The sequence below is a fragment of the Pteropus vampyrus genome, unplaced genomic scaffold, assembly GCF_000151845.1.
Source record: "Pteropus vampyrus isolate Shadow unplaced genomic scaffold, Pvam_2.0 Scaffold462, whole genome shotgun sequence".
In the NCBI taxonomy this organism is placed as follows: domain Eukaryota; kingdom Metazoa; phylum Chordata; class Mammalia; order Chiroptera; family Pteropodidae; genus Pteropus; species Pteropus vampyrus.
Window position 1 is genome coordinate 1,437,936 of NW_011889243.1, and position 22,067 is coordinate 1,460,002.

At 51.8% G+C, this 22,067-nt stretch overlaps 1 long non-coding RNA gene and 1 pseudogene across 1 annotated transcript in view; one reads left to right on the forward strand and one right to left on the reverse strand.

Moving 5' to 3' along the window:
* The window catches only part of LOC111732472, a 50,368-nt gene that overhangs the window by 12,559 nt on the left and 15,742 nt on the right, over positions 1–22,067 (forward strand). The window contains exon 2 of the long non-coding RNA XR_002777566.1: positions 8,626–8,740. This is a non-coding gene — a long non-coding RNA (uncharacterized LOC111732472). The remainder of the gene's footprint in view (positions 1–8,625; positions 8,741–22,067) is intronic.
* On the reverse strand, positions 19,017–19,135 carry LOC111732484 (annotated as a pseudogene).

Consider the following 22,067-nt stretch of genomic DNA (forward strand, 5'->3'; position numbering starts at 1 on the left):
GCGGCAAAGCTGTTTGCAGTGAGACCTCAGCAGTCCTGGGCATTTTTGACTAGGACTAATTTCTCTGAGATGGAGGCACAGTCCATTGCTTCAGAGGAGTGGTAGATGGGGCCTTGAGTCCTGGTGCCTCTTCCCCCTCAAGCCCTCTGCTGGGGACACCGCTCTGAAGCTAGCCCTGGGTGGGGTCAGGTATTTCTGCCTAGGAGACTGGAGCACATATGAAACTGCCAGTGGCTTCAGGATCTGGATTCCTCATCTGGGTATTCAGGCCTCTGTGTGAATTTTATGCTCTTTGTTCTGTCTCCTCTAGGAAGCCTTCCTTTATCAGTGCCCAGCTCACACTGGGTTTTACATTTTCAAGCCTCTCATGGCCCCTGGAGCAGAGGTATAAACCTGATGCCTAAAGGGGACAGGCAGGTAATGAGTGGAGCAGGCTGGGAGAGGTGGAGACTGTGGCAAGGTGGAGGCACAGGGGCCACCATTTGGGGAGCCCTGCCATGAGCGAATTTTCTCCCAGCTCTGCTAAGTAGCCTTTCCTCCTTGGCCTTGGCTCTTATCTGCCAACCAGCAGGGAGCTTTCCAAGGGCAAGCCCTGGTGTCTGCCACTGCAACCTGTCTCCCAGGGATATGGGCACGGGCTGGGCACTGGGCAGGCTTCCCATAAAGCATCAAAGGCTCTGGGGACCTGGCGAATCACTCGGGGCAACCTTTTTGCTTAAAGGTGGGGAAACTGAGGCCCAGAGAGGGGGGGAGTGCTAGAAAGGGCCCTGTTCTGCCCTTAGCAAGACTGTATATCTGCTCTTTTAATCCTCACATAGGCCTAGGAAGATGGTTTCATATTTCTGTTTTAGGGAGGAGGAAACTGAAGCTCAGGGTGGCTGGATCCAGGAAGACATGGCAGGCCTGTGTCTGAATCAATCTGTGGGGAGTGCCCGCTACCCCTTTCTGGCAGGAATGGTGTGCTGAGGCATGCAGAGTCACCCGAGAGAGTATAGCACATTCATGCCCAGAGTAAGCCCAGCCAGGGGCAGGAGTCCCGGGATCCTGGCCCAGATCTGCTACCAACTCCCTGAGTGACCTGGGTAAAGGACTCTCTCTGCACCTCCATTTCCCAAGGCCTAGATGAGGGGCTCCTGGAGGAGCTTAGACTTTGGGGGATCCACTGAGCTCATGTGGCCTGGGTTGGCTGCCAGTCCTGCTCAGTGCTTCTCTGTCCAGCTCATGGGCTCCCTTGACTCCAGTCCAGGCTCATAATGAAACCTCTCAGTCCTATGCTATCTGGGGTCACCATCATGTGGGAGGTGTAACTGTCGCACCCAAATAGGCCCAGTTAGCAGTGTGGGGCAGCCAGGGTAGCCTGTCCCCTACCCTACCCCAGGAGAGAAGAGGGCCCAAGGCTACCACCAGGTGAGGAGATTGCCCAAATGCAGGACTGGGCACTCAGCCCTGCGGTCTGGATCCTCACCCTTGCATGGCCCACCACTTCCTTTCGTTCACTCAGATTGGACTCACAGGGACCACTTTGTGTAGTGTTGGGCTCTAACATGAGGAAACTGAGGCCCAGAGACTTTGAGAGTGAGACTCAGCGTTGCTACTCACTCACTCTGACCTCTGTCTCACCCACCCTGTCCAGCCCTGGCATCCCCCAGACAAGGAACTCACCCCCACAAGACGGCCCACCATCTTGGATAGTTCTCTTCCCTGCGTAGGGAGCCAGCACCTTTCTGTGTTGGGCAACATGGGAGGGGCCTTTGCAGAAAACTCCAGGGGAGTGAGCTTTGAGACTCAGCTCAAAGCTTTCTGTGACTCCACAGGCCCTGGCTAGGACCTGGGGCTGCAGAATTGTACTTGCTGACCCCTGCTCCCCAATAGCCCTGCTGATGTGCAGGTGGACATGGGGTCCCTGAGTATTCTCTTCTGGGGGGCTGTCTTACTCTGTCCTGCTTCTTGGTTCTAAATCTCTTTGGTCTGTGGGCCACTGGGAAATCTGATGAAAGCCACAGTGCATACCCAAAACAGATGCACCCCTTGCCCACCGTGTGCATAAATTTATATCGGTGCTCACAGACCTCCTAAGTTCCCCCTCACTGGGGACTCAGGTAAGGAACTCCTGCTTTAATCATTTCTCAGGTGATATGGTTAATGTTGCCTGTTGAGCTGACCTAGGACAGGAAGCTAGGCGTCTCAGTCCCCAGGCCACAGTCTTTCTGCTTATGAAGGTCTCACTGTGCACCTGGCTGCGGGCTGAGTGCTGTGATAATCCACTCACTCTTTCCACAACTTTAGTTTTCAGTGCCTTCTCTGTGACGGATCTGAGCTGGGCTCTGGGTGCAGAAAAGAACAAGTCCCACCCCTGCTCTGGGAAGTCACACCTGTCAGCACTCATAACTTGGGGCCCAGGCAGGACGGAGGTGATACAGGGTAGGAATACCAGAGGAACTCCTGCCCCAGCCTGGATGGAGAGGCTGGGGAGTCAAAAGAAGCTTCTTGGGAACTGATCAGGGAGGGAGGGCATCCCTACAGAGGGGAAGGCAAGCAAAAAGACTTGGAGGCCTGTCTCCAAGGAGGACAAGTGGTCCTGTCTGACTGGAGAGTAGTATTGGGAAGCTGTGGGCCAGTTGGGGATGGACCTCTGGAATTTTCCATCTGCTCGTCGCTTGTCTTCAGGTCTGCTGGCTGCGCATATGAACATGTGCTCCTTTGTACACACGACTCCTGGGTCTCCTATCCCTTGACATATACACTATCTCTTTACTGTGATCCCTGGGAGTGACAACGCACGAGCGTGTGCACACATACACACACACACACACGTGCTCTCTCTCCCCCTCTCCTCCACACACCCCCTCCACAGTTCACCTCTGCAGACCCATTTAAGCCTTCTCTGTGAGCACTGACACCTGCACACACCAGTCCCCTCTTCTGGTACCCACCCTGTCTCTTTATAGAGAGAAATACACCTCCAACTCTCCTGTTACTTTTCCTTCTCTCTCTCTCTCTCCTTCCCTAGCACCAGGGCTCCATAAGAGCCCAGAGCTGAGTCTCAAAGCTCACTCCCCTGGAGTTTTCTGCAAAGGCCCCTCCCATGTTGCCCTCACCCCTGGACTCCCCTGAGACTCAGCCCAGGGTTCCTCAAGACTGACATCACAAGGTTTTCTGGACACCTACAAAAACCTCCCACCTAGTCCTGAAGAGCCAGAAACCTGATGGGGAGCCAGAGGCCCTAGCTTTAGCCCCTAGCTTTAGCCCCAGCCAGTCTGGACTAACTGTGTGACCTCGGGCAACCTCCGACTGTGGGCGTTGGTGTGGAAGAGCAGAGGTATGGCTCCACATTCTCCAGCTGAGGTTCTCAAACTGGTCCTAGAGCCTTGGTGTCCCTCAGGGGGCTTGGGGGCTATGGGGTCTGGAGTGGGCTGCATAGGCCCCTCCTCTTTCAACCACAACAGGGCTGCTTAGATGTACATTTTATATTAGGGTCCGGGCAGGATTTAAAGAAAAAAACCCATTAACTTTTAATCGATTTTGCTTTTCTGATTACAGAAGAAGATCCAACAACACATTTGTGGGTAACAGAGACCATGAAAGCCCCCTTGTCTCCCTCCTAGGCGGTGATCATTATATTGTATGGATATTGTCCTCCAGCCTTTGGGGGCATGTAATAGCCAACAGCTGTTATTTATAAAAATAGGCTCATTCTAAAATAGCATTATGCAGCTTGATCTTTTAAATATTGTTATACATAGAAGTGCCTCCTTCTGTTGAATGGCTGGATTGTTCCATAGTATAGATGTGCTTTATTTTATTTGAACATCGAGTTTTTGATAATTTTAGGCTATTTCTGATTTCTTTTTTACTTTTACCAGTAATGCTGCTGTGAGCATCCTTGAATATTTATATGTGAGTGCCTGTGCTACCATTTCTGTAAGAGAAGCTCCTAGAAGTGAGATTACTAGATTGTAGGGTGTGTGGGTTTAGAATGTTATTCGGTATTGCCAAATTACCCTCCCAAAGGTTGAGCCAATTACCTCTCCTTCCAATAGTCTGAGTCCTCATTTCCCCACATCCTTGCCAACACTGGTTGTTATCAATCAATTTAATTTTTCCCAATCTGTGGGCAAAAAATGGTATTGTGTCATTTTCATTTTCATTTCCCTGATTGCTAGTGAGATAGAACATCTTTTTTTAAATTTATTGGCCAATTTAGTTCTTTTGCGGGTTTCTAATTCACTGCCAATTTTTCTCTTTTTTGTCTTTTTTCTTATTGATTTGTAGGGGCTCTTTGTATATTAGTGATATTTTCTTTCAGTGTCTCACTTGCCTTTTAACTTCGTTTATAGTGTCTTTTGCTGTACAGATGTTTTACGTGTTTATGTAGTCAGGTTTATCAAATTCTCACTTTATGCCTTTTGGATTTAATGTCTGGCATAGAAAGCCTTCCCCCACTGCATACAATTTCATTTCAAATAAGACTTTTAATGCTGAAAAATCTTTGCAAAGCCCTGGTTTGTAGGCTTTTCCTGGCAGCTGCAGCACTGGCTCTGGGGGAGGAGGGCTGGCCTGCCTGCTCATTCATTTTCATCTCTGCCTCTCCCCCGTCTGTCTAGCTTGGGGTTGGGTTGCTCTGTCTCTCTTTGGGCTTTTCTGTGTTTTTACTGTTTTCCATCCCCAGGTGGTTTCCCATTGGGCAGCGATAATTAAGGAAGTGAGATGGCAGCTGTGGCAGCCCTTGGTAAGGGTGGGATGGTGGTGATCAGAGAACATTCCCCCTTCACCTTCTACCTGCCAGCCTAGCCCCAAGTCATGTGGGCTGCCAGGGCAGAACCTGGCCCAGTTACTTCTCTTAGAGAAAGTCATTTCCTGCTTGGAGCACTGAGCCAATCCAAGTCCCTTCTTCAACAGTAAGCCTTCTCAGACAGCTAATTCTTCCACTCCCACAGCCCTGGACCTGGCCCTTCCCTTTGGTCCTCGCTGCTCTTCCCCTTTTCTGCCTTCTCATCACTGAGCAACCTGGGGTCCCCCCGGCCACCTCTCAGGGTCTCGGTTTCCACCTGTGCAAAATAGATTCTGGGATTCTACACCAGCTGCTGGGAGCCATGGCCCATGTGAGATACAGCAGAGCTGGTGGATCTTCCAAGCCAATCTCTGGAAGGTGTTGCCTCTTGTCTTCTCAGTACTATGTCCTGTTACAACCCCCCTCCCCACCTCAAAAGAAGGAAACCAAAAAATCCTACAGGAGAGAATTTGCGGGCTGCCAACTGCCGACAAAGAGATGGAGACTTGAGTTTCAGGAGGGTGATGACTGATGACTAGGGCTCCCTTTTCTCTGCCCCACCCCGGGCCAACAGTAACGTCAGCAACAGGGGAGGAAAGAATGAACAATGCCTGAAGGTGCTGAACCTGGGGGAGGGGAGGACAGGGCACCAACATTCTTTGAGCTCATTCTGTGTAGCAAGGCACTTTCCTCATGGTTCCTCATTTCTAGAGACTGGGAGTGCTAATGGGGAATACCCCCCATTACCTCCTGAAGGTGAGGGCCCCAGGTGAGCTCAGGACTGCCCCACATGGAGGCCTCATGTGGGAGCTGTAGGGGGTCTTGGGCTGAGAGAGCAGTTGGGAGACACGTCAGAGAAAGCTGGAGGTCTCTCTGAAGCCTGGTTCAGAAGCGTGTAACTGCAGCTTCTGAGGGAAACCTCCCTGGGGTTCCTGCAGCCCCCGGACTTCTGCCCCAGCACCCTCCCTCTGACCGTGATGGCCTGTCTCCTCTCTGAGCTCCTGGCAGGCAGGAGCAATATCCTTTACATCCCTTTAACTAAGCACAAAGTAGACATTTAGCAAAAATGGAAGGGAGGGAGGAAGGAAGGAAGGAAGGAAGGAAGGAAGGAAGGAAGGAAGGAAGGAAGGAAGGAAGGAAGGAAAAATAAATTGGGGATGTTGGGTAGAGGGTTCAGGTCTGTGGAAGAGGAGACCTGGGTTCTGGGCTTGATCTTTTGGTTGACTTGCTGGGTGACCCCAACCCTCATTGGGCCTCAGTTTCCTCATCTATTCAATGGATGTGGACACCTCGAGCTCTGTGATTCTGTGACTGTTCACTGGAGCAGGTGCATACCTATTTCTCTCTCTCTCTCTCTCTCACGAACACATGCCAGTACCAAGGCCTTTGATCACAGTGTTCGCTGAGCACCTACTTTCTGCCAGCCTCCTACAGCACTGAACCCACTTTGTCAGCATCCTGGAGTAACTGGTTCCTGGAAGTCTCATGCTCCCTGGGGCACATATTAATTCTGTTGAATACACAGGCATCTGATTTCCAGACCTCCCTAGACTCTGCTGAAGGGGAAGGAGCCAGGAGGGCAGGAAGGAGGCCCCCACCTCTGCCGTGGTTCCCCCCACCCCCTTGGCTGTGAGGCCTGCAGCTGAGACTTCATGTCTTTTCTGGAACTTGGCACACAGGCAGGCCTCGTGTCCAGAAGAGCTCTTGACTCCCTCTATGTCTCCTCCCTTGCCCCAAATCATTGTCATGCTCTATCTGTGGTTCCATTTCCATAGCAACTCCTTGTGACGCTACTGAGTAGAATGGAAGCTTCAGGAAGATCTGGGGTCCTATTCATTATTTTGGAATATAGCAGCTAGGGGCTTGGGGGGGGCACTGTGGGGATGGCTTGCCCTCCTGGCTCAAGTGGAACTAGGCTCAGTGCCACCAGCCAGGTGGTCTGGAGGCCTTCCAGGACAGGGCTGCCTGGTTGGCCTGGGCCTGGTTGGCTTATGTCTAGCTACTTACTGAGAGTGAGCTTGGGCAATCACTTAGAGCACCCCTTCCTGGCTAGGCCTGTCTTGGAGGACCCAGGCCTGAGGAACTGCCCAGGCTCTGGCTCCCACTCTATTCTATGTTGGTCCCACTGTGTACTGTCCTGTCCTCCAGGACCAGCAGCCATTAGGAGGTACCCCTGGGGCCTGCTGGCAGCAGGGGAAATAGTTTGGGGCTGGTGAAGTATGGGCTAGGCAGGCCCTCTCTTACCAGGTCCACACCACTTAATGGCTCTGTTGTCAGGATAGAAAGGCCAAGGTGGATCCTGGAGCCTGCTTGGTGCCCATTACTCTGCCTTCTTTTTGGAAGAGAAGTTTGTAACTCATGAGATAAGGATACTCTTGCCTCTAAGAGTCCCTCCATCTTTACCTTGTGGCTAGAAATTCTACCATTTGCACCTTAGACTTGATAGAATGTTGATTTTAGGAGGGACTCAGAGGCCTTTGCCATCTTCTGCCCAGATTTTGGCAACTGTCTCTGAGCCCCATCCATCCGTGCTTCCATCCATTCCATCTAGAAGGCCTTGCCAGTCTTCCTGGGGACTTAGGCCTGTGCTGCATGTGCCATGGGGAATGAAGGAGGAAAGGAGGGACTGGCCTGACCTTCTAGGAAGGGAGGGAGCTGCTCACCCTCCTGAGGGCTGCCAGGAACCAGGCCCCAGTTCGATGCCAATTTTCCATGGTTCGCTTTCACCACCAAGGTTTTAGCCACCTCTGGGGTGCCACCTGCACTCATGTTTGCTTAATCCTTGTCTGTACATTAACTCACATTTGGAGGATTAGCCAGCACTCCCCAAGGTGAACATCCCTGAAATCACAGCTGTGAAGTGCCTGTCAATTTTTTGTAATACACAGAAAAATAAACACGTACCTGTGGAACTAAAAATGTTTGCATACCACCTAGAATCCCCTTGTGTACCCCCAGTGGTGTGTGTCTTAAACTTTGAGAAACACTGATCTAATTGAGACCTCTTGGCAACAACTCAGAAGGGGATTCAGGTCTTTGTCTGAGAGGGTGAGGAAACCAAGGTTCAGACTGGGAAGATTTGCCCAGGGCCGCACAGCCAGCAAGTGGGAGATTTCCAGCTGATGCCTGTCTTGGGGCCTTGCCAAGGAGACAGGACTCCCTAGTGTCCTCCCCACTCACGGATGCTTGGTGGGGGCTGGCTCCCAATTACCCTTGGACAATGTGTGGTGAAGGAATAAACCAGAAAAGGTTGGAGAAGGGAGGGGTTGGTGGGTGGGAGCTGTGGGCATCCTTGGGAACTGGGAGGCTGAGGCTCAGGTGCTGGAGAGGCACCCCTGGTTGCTGTGCCTGCTCCCTCTCAGGGCCCAGCCCCTGGGCCTGCCTCCTGGGGCAGGGCTGGGAAGGAAGGCAGGCCCTGGTGGTGCTGGACACCTACTGTGCACCAGGCCGCAAGTTCTTTCACTCATTTTTATCTTCCTAGTAGTCTTGGCAGAAGTGACAGTCTCCCTATTTCATGGATGAGAGAAGTGAGGCTCAGAGACTTGATTTTTCCAGGGTTACAGAGCCAGTAGAGAAGTATATTTACACCCCCTCTGCCTGGGGCCAGAAACCCCACCATTCCCAGAGCTCTACCTGCCGCAGCTGGTGGCATATGAGTGTGTGTACCAGTGAGTGAGAGCATGTATGAGTGTGTGTGATTGCATGTGAGTGTGTCAGCAAGAGTGTGTATGTGATATGTATTAGTGTTTATTGCCCAGCTGGTGGGATCAGACCAATTGTGTGCTTAGCCCTGCAGTGCTCACCAGAACTGCCCCTTACTCTTCCTGACAGCTCATCTCTTCTTTCTCCCACAGCCTCCTGCTCCCAAAGGCCCTGAAGCTCTGGTGCCCCCCAGAAGAGAGGGCAACTGCGTCAAGCCCAGGCTGAACCCTAGCTCAGCTGCATCCCCCAACATCTGCCTGACCTGAGGTAAGAAACTACTCTGGGCAGAGTGGAATCCCTAAGGGAAGTCATCGAGGGGCAGTCTTTCTGGGAGTGCTCCCTTCTCTCCCTCCCCATGTGAAGTCCGTCCAGGAGGTTTGACCTGGCAGTGCTACCTCCTACTAGCGCTTGCTATAGCAGGGCTCTGGCAGCCAGCTCAGAAGCCTGAGGCATTCTTCTGAGTGACATGGTTTCATGGACGCACCAGCTAGTGGGTTCCTGTGTGGTGTGAGAGGTCTCTAATGGTGAACTAAAGGACTGTCCTTGGTTCTGTCACATTGTTGATCAATTGTGTGCATGACTCCAGGTTACGAGGGAGTAGGAACAGGTGGACTGAGGCCATTGGAGTCCAAGAAACTGTCAAGAGGCTGGCACTGGCTCTGATCTGTGGAGTTTAATGAGGCTCCAAGCCAGAGTCAGTGTGCAGATCCAGACACTGTCAGGGCAAGATGAGGCTCAGCCCCAGGTGTGTACGTGTGACAAGCACTGGCAGCCAGGTGACCTTGGCTCTGCATGAGCATAGCAGGTGGCCTCTTGGATTGTATTATGAGGAGTAGGACACCCAGAATGTGGGAGGTGACAGGCCCTCCCACTCCATGTCCCCTGTGAAAGAATGTAGAGAAACTACAAGTCCCAAAGAGGTAGGGGATGGGGAAGGAGTGAGACTAGGGTTGCTGCCTGGCTTGACCCCTGGCTTGCTTGTGACTTTGGACAAGTGACTTCTACCCTTTATCTGGGCCAATCCCCTGTCTTTGACAGAGCTCTGTGACCCATAAGAAGGTTTCAGAGGAACTTCCTCTAGACAGAAGGAATGCTGGGGGAAGGCTAGGGGAGCAGGCTGCATGGGAATGTTACCCCGTTTTTCAGGTGAAGAAGAGCTAACTGGCTCAGTAGGGCAGCAGGTCTGGAACCCTTCCTCCAGGACTGGGTGACAGTTGTGGTGGGTGTGGCTGAGGCTTAGCTGACCCGGTCCTCCCAACCAGGAAGCTGGTGGGATGTAGCAAGGAGCAAATGGCTGGATTTCCTTCCTAGGCAGTAGGCCTCACTTTGAATTCCAGTTATCTCCATCAAAATATTCCTGCTAGTCAATCAGTCCTGGGTGGAACGACAGCTAATTAGCCTCTCTAGTTTAACCTGTACTTAATGCTGGGAGATAGGGAGAGAGAATGTGGTCAGGGTTGTCTTTGAGGAAGCCAAGATGATGGGAGAACCAGGGGCAGGGGTGTCAAGGAAGCTGGGTGGCCAGGCCATGGCCCCACCCTCAGCAAGGGCTGCAGCAGCCTCTCTGCTGCCCAGGCAGACAGCACCAGGGCACTGGGAAGCTCAGGGAGCAGGAAGACAGAGGAAAAGCTAACTCAGTGGAGACCACTTTTAGCAGGGGGATTGTGGGCTTGGAATAGGGGACACCTAGGCAAGCTGTGAAGGCTTTAGGATTCTTTAAAAATGTTCTGTTTTTTTTTCTGATTATTAAAAAACGTGTGTTTTCTATAGAAAGTGTGAGCACTTAGGTGTTTTACCTGTCAGTCTTTTACAAAATATGTATTTATGACATAAGTGGGATAAAATTGTACTTACTGTTTTCAGACCTACCTTTTGCACTTAATACTATACCAAGATCATTTTCCCATCATTAAATACTTTTCTGCAATATGATTTTTAATGGCAGTGTAATGTTCTAGTCTGTGTGTGCCATAACACATTTAACCAATTCTCTGTTGTATATTTTGATTGTTTCCTATGGTGTATCATTATATACACTGCCTAGATGAACAAGATGATGTATTTAGGGTTATGATGGGCAGAGAGATTTAGCGGAGGTGGGAGGGCCCAGCCTAAGCTACAGTGTAGAAGTAGGGAACTTTGGAGTGTTTGAGAGTCAGGTGCCCGGGTAGGGGCAGGGCTGATCATGGGGAGCCTTAGTGGCATGCAGAGTTGAGACTTGGCTCAACAAGGCTCTGAACCCCTGAGGAAGCCCAGGTTTTTCTTTGCCCACTCCTCCTCCCCAGCCTGCTCTTCTAGTGCTCCTGTGATTGGAGGGGAGGGGGCAGGATGGTGGGGTGGGGGAATGGCAGGCAAGGCTGGGGTCCCAGATGCCACAGCCCTTGATCTCTCAATTCCTCTCTCCCTGACAACTCTGCCCAGGTCTTCTCCTTGCAGGAGGGATGAACACTCCAGCTCTGAACATTTACTGATGCCAGAATCAGTGTGGCTGGTCAGACAGGTTTCCCTTCATCCTGTTGATGGGGAATGGGAGGTAGCCCAGGTCCCTGAGAGCCAGGGAGGGAAGCTGGGATGGGATGTCTCCTCTAGGAAGCTTCCCTGATCTCTAGGCCCAGCTGGCGTCCTCCTCCCCAGCATTCCCCTCCCTGTGCACATCCGTTCACCCAGCACTGCTCGCATGCTGGGTGGAATTACCTATAGGTAGGTGTGGATCTCTTTTTCCCCAAAGACCATGGGGGCTCTCAGGGCAGATAAAGTCTGATTTGCCTGTGTTCCCTTGTGGCATACATCAGGTGCTGCGCAAATGCTTATTGCAATCATTCACTAGTTCAGTGGCTCACTCTTCTTTCACTCAACACAGACTTACTGAACACCTGCTGCATGCCAGGCCCTGTTCTACATGCCTCGCATCTGTGGGTGAATAAGTCAGACCGGGTAATTGCCCTCATAAAGCTTGAATTCTAATAGACTAGACAGAAAAAAAACAACAACCCATAAGTAATTCGTAATATAAGGTTAGGGAGTAATAAATGCTATGGAGAAAAATAAGGCAGGAAAAGGGAATGAGCATGTGGGGTGGTTAGGAAAAGGCTTCTCAGGTGAGATGCCTGTTCACAGAGACCGGAGGAGAAGGGACAGGCTCTGAGCTGGGAGCTGCCTGTGGGGAAGAGGGGCAGGGAAATAGGACTATAGGATGTGAACGGGGCTGAGGTGGGCAAGAGTAGAAGTGGGCAGCTGGTTAGGAGGCCATCGTGGGGGCTAAGTGCTTGAGTATAGGAGACTGAAGGGTAGTGAAGATGGGCTCTGAGAACTGGTGGGTGGTGGAGCCTTTGACTGAGCTGAGCTGAGGGACTGAGGATGGGTTTGGAGGGGAAAGGATGAGTCCTATTTGGAGGTGTTAACATTTAAGAAGCCTATAAGCAGGCAGGTGGAGAGGCTGCACGGACCTTAGGTGTTAAGCTGCAGCTGAGGGCCAAGAGGGAGTAGGCATGTCAGGGAGGGAGCTGTCAGCATCTGGTGCTGGCGGGTAGGGTGGGTTTAAAGACTCTGAGCCTAAACAAGGTCGTGTAGAGGAGGAATCTGGGCCTCACTGCTTAGTATGAATCCGGCCTTTGGGGATCCCTGCCCACAGACAGGCCTGTTACTCCAGCCTTGCAGACAAGCCCTCTGGATTTGCAAGCCTGGAGAAACTGCTTCCAGCCTACCCGCCGCTCCTCCCAAATAGACTAACGATTGGCACCGTCATTCTGTAACTTTCTCCAGAACTGGTGTGGGCAGGAAGTGGGGTGCTGATACTGTGCCCGATCATCTCACCCTTCTCTCCCCAAAGGGAGCCTCATCTGATAAATCTGCTGCAGCCCAGCCGCCTTTGAGCCCTGCTGATGGCTATTACTACAGGCCTGCCTTCATGTCATGCTCCTCCTCAAAAACCTTCAGTGGCTCCTTGCTACTCAAGTTTGAATTTCAGACTCCCCCCTCCCGGTTATTCAAGGCCTTTAGTGATCTGGTTGAAGCCCACTCTTCTTGCCCCACTTCTTTCTAACAAGTGAGACTCCTCCATCCTCTGCACGCACCAGGCTCAGTGTTATCTTCCTTTACCTCCATCTAGAATGCTTTTCTCACCACCAGCCAAATCCCACCTCTTCTCGGACATCTTCCCCAACTGTCCCACCACATATGGCCCCTTGGAATGGCCGTTAGTACCTTTCATCTTGTGAGCTACCTGTCATTTTACTGTCATCATCCTCAGGGGTCCAACAGGACTTCTGATTCAGAGTCACTGGGGGAACCCAGGAATCTGGATGGTTAACGAGCTCCACATTCTGGTGGTCTGCTGGCCCAACCCAGACTCACCTTGGGCAGTGCAGCTGTTCCTGAGAGTGTGGCCTCTGATCTTTACTTGCACAGCTGCTGGGATGAGGACCTCACTCTCTCCAGTGCAGCCCAGGCTCTGGAGGCAGCTCTGATGTGGAGAAAGCTCTTCTTTGTGTTGACTGAGCTGAACGTGCCCGCCTGCAGCCTCCGTGGAGGTCTAGGCTCCAGATGGGTCAGAGACCATGCTTGGTAGCTGGGAGCTCTCCTTTCCTACTCCCAGGGCCCAAGAGACTCTGCCTGCCTGGAGAGACTCCCTTTATACTCAGGTGTGACTGTGGCCACACCAACCAGCTCTTTGTGTGTCTCTGTTGATCTAGCCGTCACCATCGGTGTCAAGGGCTTTAGCCTTTCCCCCCGAGTATCCCATTCTTTATCTTATCTCATTCTTATCATAGCCATGTGGAAGATGAATACTGTTATCCTAATCATTCTTCCAGCAAGCATTTATTGAGCACCACCTGTGTGCCAAGCAGTGTGCTGGGGATGATAAGAACAAGCCAAGGGTTAGAGAGGGATGGGGGCTTGTCCAGTGTCACACGTCTACTGAACCGATGTCCCACATCTACTGAAGGCCCCAGGTCTGCAGGTATATTACTTTGCTAGGTCTGCTGTGACAAGGTATCACCAACTAGGGGGCATAAATAGAAACCTACTGTCTCACAGTTCTAGAGGCTCAAAATCTGAGATCAGGGTGTTGGCAGGTCTGGTTCCTTCTGAAGGCTGTAAGGGAGGATCTGTTCTAGGCCTCTCTCCTTGGCTTGTAGGTGGCCAGCTTCCCTTGTGTTCTCTGTGCCCATGTGATGTTCTCCCCGAGTGCATGTCCCCGTTCAAATTTCCCCTTCTATAAGGAGATTAAGGGCCTACCTTACTCCAGAATGACCTCATCCTAATTAGCTAATTACACCTGCAGTGGTCCAATTTCCAGATAAGCTCACATTCTGAGGCAACAGGGGTTAGAACTTCAATATGTGGATTTTGGGTGGCAGCTAGACCTGGGATTTCCATCGTAGTACGTGGGTGGAGCAGCTCACTCCTCGATGTGGCCCAGGGGGAAGGCGAGGCCACCTGGGCTGTCAAGTATAGAGAGGAGATTCCTACATCAGGGTCATGACCAGGGGTCTCATAGGTCTGTTTCAGCTGGGATGTTAATTGGGATCCAGGAATATGGTACCTGTGGGTGCCAGTAACAACCTTGTCCCTGGATACTCTGGTGGAAGGCAGATACATACTAGCAGGCTGGGAGGAGGAGCTCCTGGGGCTCCGCACCCTGAACTGGGTGACCTGGGGCAATTGCTTGCACTTCTGGGCCTCAGTCTACTTGGCTGTGAATTTGGGACCATCCTGCCTGCCTGTGAGAGAATAAATAGGGAAGTATTTGCTTTTGTTCATTTTCATGTATTTGCCCTGAAGATATTTATTCAGTGCAGCTGTTCGCTGGGTCCTGTGCTGTCCCCCAGGCCCACAGAGATGAGATGTTCATGGCTCTGGCCCTCAAGACTCTCACAGGCCACTGGCGGGGCAGGCTGATGAAGGTGGCACTTAAGGTTACACCTGCTCTGAAACCAGACATCCCGGATCCAGTCCTAACTCTGCCTCTCTCTAGTGGTGTGAATTTAGGCCATTTACTTAAGCTCTCTAGGCTTCAGTCTCTTTATTAGTAAATCAGCATCTATATTGTGTGGATTAAGTAGGTTGGTGCATGTAAAGGGTTTAGTGCAGTGTCTGGCACATAGTAAATGGTCAAAAATATAATTCTAAGTCATCAGCTACAGCACAGTATGATAGAGGGCAGCAGAGGGGATTATGGGGAGCTATGCATTGAGTGTTAGGCTCTGTGGTCCCTGCCTTGTTTGGGTGCCCTGTCATCATGTTAACCCTTTAGCCATTTGCCACCCTTTGCTCCTAGGGCACTACAGGTTTGGGTGGCTAGGAGGATATGGAGCAGGCATGCTCAAAGAGAGGAGTTGGAGGCCTTCTCAGTCATGGGTGGGAGTTTGGAGTCTGTGCAGGTGGAGCGGGGCAGCATGCTGCCACTATGGCCGCTGTCCCCTGCAGAGCTCTGCAGTTGGGGAAGGGGGCTGCCCAGGTGCCGAGGGTTTGGCTTTGTTAGCTTTTGTGTTTAGTTTGCAGGTTTTGGGGAGAGGAGATGGTGGAGAAGCAAAATTAAAATTCCTCTTTGAGAAGTTAACAACTTCCAAATTAAAGGATTCTTATTTGTGAGATGCCTTAGAGGCCTTTTCAATCAAGAGGCTCTTCTGAATAATAAAAGGGCTTGAGCTGGGGTTGGAGACAGCTGGAGCCTGAGCTGCAGATGAAAGGATGGGGGACACTGAAAATGGCACCAGGGCCTTGAGAACCATGGCTGTGTGCGATGGGGGTGGGGTGAAACTGTAGCTACTTTCTAGTCAATGGTGGGGGTGGGAGTTGGCATGGGGAGAGCAAAAAGGGGTGGATAGTTCCCACCCACACACCCCAAAGCCCTTGGCTCTTTCTAGCCCCAGCCCGAACTGCATACACCTGTGCCCTTCCTCCAGAGACCCTCTGCTCTTCCTCTCAGGCCAGGATAGAGTTGGGAGGAGGCTGGGGTGTGCTGACAGTAGTCTGTAATGGTGGATGTGGCCTGAACCTTGGCTCAAGAGCAGTCAGTCTGAATAGGGGGCAGTGTCCTCTTGGCTTCTGAGACCCCAGGCTACCCGGTGCCTATGCCATGTCTGCTGCTCTAACCTAGCTGGCCAGGTGACATCTTGAGTATGGTTTTGTTGCTGTTTGGTGGGGGTGTCTACTTGCATTTTAGCCTAGCATCCCCATCTAATGCTGCCCAACAGGTTTCCTGGGAGACCAGATCTGTCCTGCTTGGGGCTGAGTATCTCCTGGGTTTCCCAGGAGAGGTACATTCTCAGATCTTGCTAGGGTAAGCTGGTCTAATGTAGCTGAATGTCTAGAATGTGGAGGTAGTTATTACCTGAACCCAATTACAGATGAGGGAGCAGAGGCTCAGTGAAGTGAGATGACCCCTCAACACAGAGGATTCTTGCCTAAAGAAGTGTCTCTTCCCATGTCCCCCGAGGCCTTCCAGTTCACCAAGCGGAGAAGAGCTGGAGGGGACATTGGCCAAGGCCCTCCGCTCAGTGGGCAGTCCAGGCCTTTACCCCAGGCCCCACAGGGTCCACTCCTAGGAATCGCCACGGTCATTTGAGGAGACCTTGCCACAGCCCAGGCAATGGCTCTGCTGTCCAGGTGGTGTGGAGGGTGGCAGGAGTGTTTTCAGCCACACCTGCCATCCCCTCCTCCCCCTGGGTGTCCTACTTTCCAGAGCCACAGGCAGTCTGTGTAAATACCCAGAACTGGGAGAGCCGGGCCCCCTGAAAGGTCAACCAACCATGCAGGCTTTTCCCAGAAGTCCTGGGATTGGGCCGATAACTGGGAGAGGTACTCGGTGGGGACAGGGAGGTGGCTGTCTAGCAGACTGGGAGAGGGTGGGCCACCAGAGAGGGCAAGGTGGGTCCTGTAGATGCTGAGAGGGGAATGCCTAATCAGGTGCTCTAACCAAGCTGGGAGCTTAGAGACTTTGGATTTAAGTTCCAGTCCTGCCACTTACTGTCTGTACGGCCTTGAGCAGGTGACTTCATCTCTCTGGGCCTCATTTTCCTCCGGTGAGGCGCAGACAACATTGGAGCTGAGGTGGAATAGCGTGTGTGGACTGCAGGGTTGGCAGATCATGTATGTGGACTGTGGATTTGGTGGGGCTGGTTCACATCCCAGCACTGCCACTGGGCAGGTGCTTCACTTACTTAACCTCAATGTCCCCATCTGCACAATGGGCATAATGATACCTATCTCACAGAGGTGTGTACTTTGTCAGTGGGAGTCCTCTATTCCTTTCTCCCTGAACTATTTAATGAGCCTGTCTTTCCTGAGTACCCAGTGGGCTTTGCCTGGGCACACAAAATGAGTAGCTGATATGGTCCCTGCCTTGGGGTATCAACCCGAAGCTAGAGGGACCAAGGAGAAATGTTGTGAACCTCAGGAAAGGGCAGGAGATGAGGGCTGAAGTCAGGCAGGGCTACCTAGAGGAAGCTGGACCTTAGTGTTCAGGAAGACTTTGGGAAGGGGGTGGTGCAGGGAACAGTGTGGAGATCGAATGCCTGGTGTGAGCAAAGACCAGGCAGGAGGAGTAAGCACGGAGTAGGGTGTGAAGTCCTGAGAGTAGGCAGTGGGGGCGTGGGGCATGGAATATGAGTGTGTAGGTGCAGTCAGAGCCCAGAGAGGTCCCAGCCTTGGAGCCCTGGTGGGCGTGGGGGACTAGGAGTTGGGAGTGGGACAGCTGTTCCCTGATGCAGGGCAGGGGGACAGCAAACATGCAGCCTGGATCCCAGCATAGAGTCTGGCTTGAGGCCTGTGGGGAGGGGAGATGGTTCAGCATAGGCTCAATATGCACAGACAGGCCTCCCCATGCCGCGGGGCCTTGGGTGGGAGATATGAAGACCTCATGCAAGGTCTGGGAGGAGGCTGGTGGCGGCAGCCCAAACTGGCAGGATGGGCCCATGGAGGGACTCTGGGTGGAGGTGGAGGTCAGCCTGAGAGCAGCCTCTAGCTAGGATTAAGGAACCAGGTGATCTGGCTTCTCAAGGGCCCAGAGATGAAGAGTTAGGATGGGATTGTGGTGGACTGGGAGGTCAGGGAAAGTCATGCTTATCCAATACCCACTGTGCCAGGCCCTGAGTCAGACTTGCTCTGAACTCCTTGGCTTGCACAACAGCTCAGAATGGGGTTAGCATTTGTCCTTAGCCTAAGGAGTTGGAAATTAGAGAGGCTAATGACTCACCTGCCTCAGGTCATATTCCAAATCTGAACTCCAAACTTCTTACCTTTTTAGGGACTCTTCAGGGCTGTGGTTTTTAGCAGTGATGACCTCCCAGATTTCCCTGGGCAGCTCAGTAGAGGGACACCCAACCCAAATATGCAGTCTTCCTCGACTTTGTCTGTTTTGGGCAGGCTCAGAGAGGTTGAGGGTGCGCCCCAATGCTACACAGCACTGGGGTCTGTAGTTCCTGGCTCCCTGGAAAGGAGGTGCTGTGCTCCCTTCCTCTACAGAGTGTGGTGGTCCCTGCCAGGCCCTACCAGGTCTAAGGGCAGAGGGAGTCTTTCTAGCCACAAGTCTACTCATGTCTCTTAGCCACTGAGGGAGGCTTTGAAATCTCAGCCCCAAATTAAAACCTGTGAACACTTCAAAACAATGAAAAATTTCCCTAATAAAAGGGGAGGCACACTTAGGTACGTCCTAAGCGAATGGAGTGACTTCTGGGATTAGTCCAGGATGTATGGGAGGGCACCCAGCTAGGAAAAGTGTGAGATGGATATTATTGAGCAAACGAAATTGCTCAAAAGAGGAATAATTCTTAATATGCACTGGCCATAAGCAGAAGGCATCTTGGCTCCCGGCTGCCACGATCCCTCATTAGCTGGCCCTGAGCAGGGTCTCTGGACCTTCTGGGATGACGTTCCAACCCCATAAGCCAGTCTGAGTGGGAGTGAGTGGGCCTCAAATCTTTCCTTAGAGCCTCCCAGGGCCTTTGGAGTCTTGCCACCTCCCCTGCCAATTCCCTTGGCCAGGTAAGGCAGGGGGTGGGATTCCTCTTTGCCTTCTATGTGAGCCACCTCTTTCTCTAGGACCTTGAGACTCAGGTCTGCCCATTCCTCAACCTCAGGACACCTGGGGAGTCTTTGCACAGACTCCCTCTCAGCCTGCCTCAGTTTCCTTGTCCGGGGCTTGGCCAGCAGCCTTCTCCCTGGCTACCTTACCTCAGGCAGTGAGTGGGGAACAGTATTGTTCACTCTGGCCCATTCAGCTGCCTAAAGTGTCTTCTTCGCGTTGGACCTAGGGGAAGGGGAGGCTAAGCCAGTTCGCACTTGGGAATATAAAGGAACACTACTGCTAAGGTGTAAAGAACAAGGGGAGGCCTCCCAGGTTCCACCTCTTAGTCCCAGCTGGGGTGCAGCCAGCTCAGAGACAGGAGCATGGGTTTCTGAGTCAGACGAGTCTGAATTTGGGTCCTTGCTCCCTACATTTCGACCGTGGAACCCAGGCAACTCCCACTATCTTTCTGGCTTTCTCATCTGTAAGAGATGGGGTTCTTTTTATCATCATTATCATCTCATATTTTTTTTATGCCTACAGCACCTGGTCTTCCTAGGTGATCTCCCATCCAAGTACTAACCAGGCCCAACCCTGCTTAGCTTCCGAGAACAGACGAGATCATGTGTGTTCAGGGTGGCATGGCCGTAGTATCATCTCACATTTTTGAGAGCACGATCTTATTCATCCACACAACAGTCCTAGGAGGTGGGTCCTGTTACTATCCCCATTATGCAGATGAGGAAATAGGCTCAGAGAAGCTGGGCCAGGACTCAGAACTGTATTTCTGATGCCCTGTAACTGCTCCATGAAGTTATTTAGAGAAGAGGGCCCAGATCACAGGTGCTGTTCCATAAGGCTTGTCCCCATCTGCTCCCTTTTCTTAGCTGAAGAGGTGATGAGGCCCTTCAGCTGGGGCAGGGGATACTGGGAACAAGGAGCCCTGCCCCACTTCTTACCACCTGTCTCCAGCTCAGAGTCGGCCTTTCTTTTCTTTCTTTCTTTCTTTCATTCATTCATTCATTCATTCATTCATTCATGCATGCATTCATTCATGCATTCATTCACTCACTCACTTGTCAAGTGTTTATGAAACACCCACTAAGTGCCAGGTACTGTTCTAGGTGGTGGGAATCTAGCCCTGCTCCTGCCCTCAGGCGGTTTCCGTTCTTGTGGGAGTGACAGTGAGCCAAACTGCACATAATTTGTATAAGGTCAGACTATGATGAATTTGGGAGGGAGATAAACAGGGAGATGAAATAGGGAGTGGCTGAAGTGGGCAGAGCAGCTTTGGAGGGGAAGAGGTCCAGGCAGACCTTTCTGAAGAGGTGACACTGAAGCTGAGACCTCAAGTCTGAGCAGAACTGTGCTCAAGGTGGACTGAGGAGCAAGTAGGTGGGTAGGAGCTGGGTGTGTTTGAAGACTAGGAGGAAGACAACATGGCTGGTGGGTGGGGAATGAGGGAGAGAGGGAGGAGAGAGATTGGGAAATGAGGCCCTACTGGCCCTACTGGCCATACTAAGGACCAGCTTTTATTCAGAGCACGGTGGGAAGCTCCAGAGACATTAAGTAGAAGAGTGATAGGATCTGATTTGTGCTTTTCAAACCCTGTTCTGGCCACCACAGGGAGAGAATAGATTAGAGTCTACAGCAGGGAAAACAGGGAGCTTAGTGGGAGTGGAGTGCAGGGTCTGGAGGAGAGTGGTGGGGTCATGGCTGGGTTGGCTGGGGGATGGTGAGAACTAGAATGATGGAGAGATGCTGGAGACTGGTCTTGGTGTGGGAAGGCTGAGAGTTCAGGTTGGGGGAGGTCATTTTGGCCTCAGTGACAAGATTCGTGGTGACACGGTTTTATGAGATGAGAATCTGGGCCAGGAGGAAGGGTGACAGTCCTTGTTTGGACTTGTTTGGGCTGAGGTGCCAAGGAGCCATCCAGTGGAGCATCATTTCCTTGGCCAGTCGGGACTTCCTGTGTGTCTATAGTTGCTCTCAAGAAGACTTTTCTCATCTGGTCACACTGATTCCAAGGTCAAAGGCTCTGCTCTAACATGTTGGATAATCTCATTGCCAAGTTCATTTTTCGGATGAGGAATTTGAGGGGCTCACCTTAGCCAGTCTCCCTCTGACCTCCAGCATCTTGAGGAGGGAGCAAGAACCTGAGTGATACTTGATAGGAAGGTGGCAGGAAAGCTATGGGAACCCAGTTTCTGTCTCCTGCTGATGCCTGGCACGTGTGCACGTGCGCACGTGCGCGTGTGCGTGTGTGTGTGAGACAGAGAGAGAGGAAGAGAGAGGGAAAGAGCAGCGCCTGTGTGTGTGAGCTTGAGTGTGCCTTGGGCCCATTAACAAACAGAAAAATAAATTAACAAGTATTCAAACCACCAAATGTTCCTTCTGTTCTGTATAATAGAGCACGGGAACATGATTTTCCCCTGGAGCAAATTGCTACAGCTGAATCTGCTCCTCCAAAAACTGTTTGAAATTCTGGAATCTTTGTCAATTTTGAGTCCTTCCCTTTCTGCCTCCTGTCCCCAACCCCCAGGCTGCTTCACTCCGCCTTCCCTGTGCCAGGCCTCAGAGGAGCCAGACTGTTACAGAGCGGGGGTCCTCATCCTGCCGATCGGGTAAGCCTGGAGGGCAGCAACTCAGTCCGGAGATGCAGAGGTTGAGGACCTTTTGGTGTGCCAGGCATGAATGAAATGCCCAGAGCCAACAGAAAGGACCTGCAGCCTCCCATGGAGGCTGCCACAGACATGTTGTATGACCTTGGGCAAGTCACTGCCCCTTCTGGGCTTTAGTTTCCCCCTGGCAAAGTGGGGCTTGGGGCTGATCACACCCACCATCCCATGTGAATATGCCTTGGGGTGCACACAGTGCTGTGTGTGGACCACCTCCTTCTGAGGACGCCATGTGTAGAGAATGGTGTGCTTCCTGGATCCCCTCCACCCCTGCCATGGGCCCTTCTGTGGAGCCTTCGGACTCAGGGACTCTTGTCTTGCCTTTGAAATCCTCTAGGGCACTTCTAATTTTCTTAAAGCAAATTAATTTTAATCTACTTTAATTAAACATGTCATAAAAATGTCTATTATAGACTTTCTCTCTCTCTGCATCTCCTGATCATTTCTGTCATTCAGAGCCCAGGTCAGGTCTCCACTTGGAGGCCTTTGCACGTTGACTCTTGGCTGGCTCAGGCCCGACCGTTACCTTCTATGGAGGCAGAAGAGGAAAGCTGGAATCTGGTGTTCAGGAGCCATAAAATTCCTGCCTCCTATCTGTCTGAGGGGTTTAGCTGTACTTTTTGGAAGACTCAGAGTTCCATTAATGCTGCATCTACCTCTGTGCTCCTCATAGAGGATTCAAACCTCAGAGAAACTGCTGAGGCTTTATAGGCTGGGTGAAGGACAGGCCTTGGTTGGGGCCCACGGTGTGGTCACAGGTCCAGCCAGCCAAGATCTGGCCTGTCTTCTCCAGCCCTAGGACTGCCCAATACCTTGTCTCCTCCAGGAAGCCCTCCTTGACTTTGCCATTTATCTTATAACAAAATCCTGTAGACTAGATGGCTTAATCAATAGCAGTTTGTTTTCA